Source organism: Lepus europaeus, chromosome 22 (assembly GCF_033115175.1).
Source record: "Lepus europaeus isolate LE1 chromosome 22, mLepTim1.pri, whole genome shotgun sequence".
Taxonomy (NCBI): domain Eukaryota; kingdom Metazoa; phylum Chordata; class Mammalia; order Lagomorpha; family Leporidae; genus Lepus; species Lepus europaeus.
Genome location: NC_084848.1, coordinates 42,135,568 through 42,141,335, shown reverse-complemented (window position 1 = coordinate 42,141,335; position 5,768 = coordinate 42,135,568).

The window sequence follows — 5,768 nt, the reverse complement described above, 5'->3', positions numbered from 1 at the left end:
ACATTGTAGGCAATCCCTCAATTAAATAATTTAAATGTCTATCATTTGAGCATTCATGCACTGGAAACAAAACACAGAAATCTCATAAATATCATAGTTGGACATTTTGTAGAAACAATCCCCATTATGTTCTATATATGATACATATAATACATTAGAGATGTTCTTATCAAAGGTGTGCATATTGTTTATCAATATCCAGTGTTTTGTGTAGGATCTAATTCCAGTGAGGTTCTTACAAGATAAAAAGGATGCTATGCTTCAAATTTGAATATATCTTACTAAACTACCCTCTGAAAAATGTATTCATTTCATTTACCAATAGTGTGAAAAATAACATTTTCCTCATATTTTCCAAACCTGATATTGCTTTTCAATAAAGTATTATCAATGTGATTGGAAAAAATAATTTTTCTCATTGTATCCTTTTTATTAGGATTTATTTATTTATTTATTTGAAAGTTACAGAGGGAGCGGTAGAGACACAAAAAGAGAGAAAGCTTCCACCTGCTGATTTACTTCTGTAATGGACAAAATGACCAGGGATGGGCCAGGCTAAAGACAAGAGCCAAGAGCTTCCTCAGGGTCTTTTGCATGTGTGGTAGAGGCCCAACTCCTGGACCCACTCTGGTTGAAGGTCTGAGACCCGGTCGAGGGCAAGAGGAGGAAGATCCAAGCACTGTTGGATACTCTGCCATGGTACCTGGCAGCTGCCAGACTCTGCGGTGCTGCTGGTGAAGAGGCAGCACCAATGCACCTTGCTGGTTTCATGGCCTCCAGTGTGGCTGCCCACACCCTCCTTGAAACGAACCTTGGAGCTGAATGACACCTGCTCTGAGCTCCAGAACCATGGCTCCTGGCCACTCATCTGAGGACACAAAGGTCACAGCTGCACACAGGGCTCTGGAGGCTAATGGATGTTACCTGGGTACGGTGCAGGCATCAGTGAGGCAGAAGAGGGATGCGGGCTCCTAGCACCCCTCACCACTCATCCCCTTATTAGATCAAGACTCAAGGATAAAGGGTTCAGTCTCTCCCTCTGTCCTCTGTTCTTTTCTCCTACATGGACGTGCTGGCTGAATGTTTGCCGTTTTAGGGTGGGGATTACCTGCTGTGTGGGGCCCGTCACCACCCATGCTGTAATGCTCAGGACCATCAGGCATCACTGATGGGTTTTCTGGAGGAGAAAGCACGGGAGTACTGAGAAGCTGACGAGGCTGCTGCTGAGACTAAGACAGGCTGCCGTGGTCCTTAAGAAACCTGACCAAAGCATCTCTGGGCTAAGGAATGCAAAGACTCCCATGAGTAAGCATCCAGAGCTATGGAGTGGAGAGGAAGGAAAGGGCAATGAACTGAGAATTCCAGGGCCCCAGCCTGGCTGCAGGGTCCCTTGTGAGTCCCCAGTCCCGCATGGGAGAGCCTTCACTGCTCATAGGCCTGGGACACCAGTCAGGGCCCAGGCTTCTTGGTGAACCCCTGTGTCATTAGAGTAGGATTCTTTCCTATCCATTACTCATAAAGATTTCTGCAAAAGACCCCAGAGGTGCAGGCAGTCAAAGCCAAGATTAACAAATGGGATTACATCAAATCAAAAAGTTTCTGTACAGCAAAAGAAACACACAGGAAAGTGAAGAGACAACAAATAGAATGGGAGAAATTATTTGAAAATTATGCAACTGATAAAGGATTATTGACCAGAATCTACCAAGAGATCAGGAAACTCCACAAAAACACAACAAACAAGCCAGTTACGAAATAGGCAAAGGGCTTAAACCGACATTTTTCAAAAGAGGAAATTCAAATGGCTAACAGGCACATTTAAAAAATGATCTGGCTAAAAAGCCTGTGAGAGCCTTTCAGGCAATGAAAGTGAAGGCATTGCAACAAAAAAAATGTTCTACATGAAGCATCTCTGTGAGTGAAACCCCAGTGGAAAGTCGTGGCCATCAAATAAGGATGTACTTCTCTCTAATAGGTGAGCGAATTTTCACTGTTTATGGCCTTGTTCAAATACTGACAGGGTTTGTGGATTCAAAAGGTTTCCATAGCCTAGGCAGTTCATGTCAAGAGCCTCCTGTGAAAACTAGCATTGTATATGAGTGGTAATTGTTAAATTAGCAACAGGAGTCACTGCGTAATAACTTTCCATGCAGGGCCGCTATCCTCAATGTGCTACATTGAGAGTTAACTGTAAAACTAGTTCTCAAAGAGTTTGTAAGTGTGTGTGTGTGTGTGTGTAAATTGCTAAAATATTTATTTAGTACAGAGTTGGTCTTCTGTATACAAAGTAATTGAAAATGAATCTTTTTTTTTGACAGGCAGAGTTAGACAATGAGAGAGAGACAGAGACAGAGACAAAGGTCTTCCTTCTGTTGGTTCACCCCCCAAATGGTCGCTATGGCCAGCACTGCACCCATCCGAAGCCAGGAGCCAGGTGCTTCCTCCTGGTCTCTCATGCGGGTGCAGGGCCCAAGCACTTGGGCCATCCTCCACTGCCTTCCCGGGCCACAGCAGAGAGCTGGACTGGAAGAGGAGCAACTGGGACAGAATCCGGTGCCCCAACTGGGACTAGAACCTGGGGAGCCGGCGCCACAGGTAGAGGATTAGCCAAGTGAGCCATGGCACTGGCTGAAAATGAATCTTAATGAAGAATGGGACTAGAAAAGAGGAGGAAGTGTAGGAGTGTGGGTGGAATGGTGGATATGTTGGGAAGAATATCTATATTCCTAAAGTGGTACTTGTGAAATATATAGTCCTTAAAAAACAAATAAAAATACTCCATTTAATTGAATAGTTTTTGATTCTGTGTGTGTACCACATTTTCTTTTCCAGCTATCATTTGAAAACAGTTAATTTGTTTTCATTTCTTGGGTATTATGAAGTTATAGTGATTTAATTTCCTGTAGCTCTATATCCGGGAGTGGCACTGCTTTCTATAGTTTCACTTTTCCTTTTTGAGGACTTGAAATTCTCTTTGCCACAATGGATTTACTAATTTACGTTTCAACTGAAATTTGCAAGTGTTTCATCTCTTCCACATTATTGGAGCACTTGTTATCTTTTGTCATCCTGGTAACGGTCAATATAATTGGAGCAAAGTGGTATCTCATTATAATTTTGATTTCCATTTCCCTAATGATTAGTGAAATTGAATATTTTTGCATGTACTTGGTCATTAGTCTGTCTCCCTTGTAATAATTTCAGAGTTTGTCTACTCTTCAATTTAAAAGAGAATGATTTGTGACTTTGCTACTGATTTATTTATATATTCTGATTGTTAGGCCATTCTCAGGTGACAGGTTTTTAAATATTTTCTGCCATCATGTAGGTTCCTTTTTCAGTTTATTTTTTCATTGCTGTTACAGAAGCTATTTAGTTTGATGAAATCCCATTTGTTTACGTTTCTTTTGCTTCATATTCTTTTGTGTGTGACACAAAAAATCATTACCCATTACTTTGTTTTCTTCTGGGAGTTCAGAATTTATTTTCTTACATTTAGGTTTTAGCTTTCATTAGGGTTTTATTGTACACAGTGAGAGACAAGATCCAGTTTCATTCTTGTCGGTGTAATATACAATTTCCAACACCCTTTTTAAAAGATTTCATTTTATTTAGGGATTCCTCCCAATAGTTAGGTCTTTCCTGCCTGTACTACTTGAGGGAGTATGCTGGAGGCAGAGGGCAAGGGAGGGGTGACATTTAACAAATGAATTTTGTGTGGTATTTTGTTTGATTTTGTGTGGTGCATTCCTGAAGTCTCAAATGTTTAATTGTTTAGGGCCTGGGGGAACTGTGGCAAAATGGATCCAGTTAGAACCCCGTTAATCTTGATCATTCCTGTTTTTGTCCATTCTGTTTTATTTGCTTTCTCATCTCCACACCACTCTCCCCTTCCTCCAGCCCCAGAGACACTGCCACATATACCACCAAAACCAAACATCCCCCAATGACCTTAGCCCCATTGTTCCACTCCCAGGTGAGAATTCAGGCAAATGTCCACAGAGGTCACAGACAGCTTACATACGGTTCTGTTCCATCCCATATATTACCCTGTCATATCCTAAGGAAGACATTTTCTCTTAGAGATTTTCATTTTAGTATATCTTTAAAAAATTTTGTGTTAACTTGCCTCCATCTTTCTCTTGGGTAAGGACAACCCAAGAATGGCCCTTTTGTGTCTGATGTTGCTGTTCACAGCTTTTCGTGATAGGCTTAGTACAATCTTGGAAACAGGGTTGCTGTATGCTGAAGGTCTGACAGTAGCTCTTAGCATTGCCTATCTTAGGTAGTTATGCTGTGCATTTTCTATTGATGTGTCATGTTTGATTTGTCCCTGATATCTTAAATTTGGAGTTTTTCTGAGAAATGGAGCAGAAATGCAGCATCAACTTATTAAAACACATTTTAAGCCTTAAAAAGAAAAAAAAGCCGGTGCCGTGGCTTAACAGGCTAATACTCTGCCTTGCAGCACCGGCACACCTGGTTCTAGTCCCGGTTGGGGCGCCGGATTCTATCCTGGTTGCCCCTCTTCCAGGCCAGCTCTCTGCTATGGCCCGGGAAGGCAGTGGAGGATGGCCCAAGTCCTTGGGCCCTGCACCCGCATGGGAGACCAGGAGAAGCACCTGGCTCCTGGCTTCGGATCAGCACGATGCGCTGGCTGCAGCGGCCATTGGAGGGTGAACCAATGGCAAAAAGGAAGACCTTTCTCTCTGTCTCTCTCTCTCTCACTCTCCACTCTGCCTGTCAAAACAAAAAAAAAATTAAATAAATAAATAAAGAAAGAAAGGTGATTTAAAAAAAAAAAAAAAAAGAAGCCAGCGCCATGGCTCAACAGGCTAATCCTCCACCTTGCGGCACCGGCACACTGGATTCTAGTCCTGGTCAGGGTGCTGGATTCTGTCCCGGTTGCCCCTCTTCCAGGCAAGCTCTCTGCTGTGGCCAGGGAGTGCAGTGGAGGATGGCCCAAGTGCTTGGGCCCTGCACCCCATGGGAGACCAGAAAAAGCACCTGGCTCCTGGCTTCGGATCAGCATGGTGCGCCAGCCGCAGCGTACCAGCCAAGTGGCCATTGGAGGGTGAACCAACGGTAAAGGAAGACCTTTCTCTCTGTCTCTCTCTCTCACTGTCCACTATGCCTGTCAAAAAAAATGGGGAAGTGGAAGCCATTGTAATCCATAAGCTGTACTTTGGAAATTTGTATTCATTAAATAAACATTAAAAAAAAGAGGTAGAGTTACAGAGAGAGAGTGAGAGACAGAGAGAAAGGTCTTCCATACACTGCTTCACTCCCCAAATGGCCACAAAGGTGAGAACTGGGCTGATCCAAAGCCAGGTGCTTCTTCCATGTCTCCCACATGGGTGTAGGGGCCCAAACACTTGGGCCATCTTCTTTTATTAAAAACATTCATTTAGTTATTTGAAAGTCAGAGATACACAGAGAAAAGAGAGGCCAAGAGAAGGGGAGAGGTCTTCCATCTGCTGGTTCACTATGCAGATGGCTGCAACGGCTGGAGCTGTGCTGATCTGAAGGCAGGAGTCAAGAGCTTCTTCCAGGTCTCCCATGTGAATGCAGGGGCCCAAGGACTTGAGCCATCTTCTACTGCTTTCCCAGGCCACAGAAGAGACCTGGATTCGAATTAGAGCACCGGTACTCGAACCAGCACCCATATAGAATAGAGGCACAGCAGGCAGTGGCTTTACCTGTTACGTGGGCCATCTTCTGCTGCTTTCTAAGGCAATAGCAGAGAGGTGGATAGGAAGTGGAACATC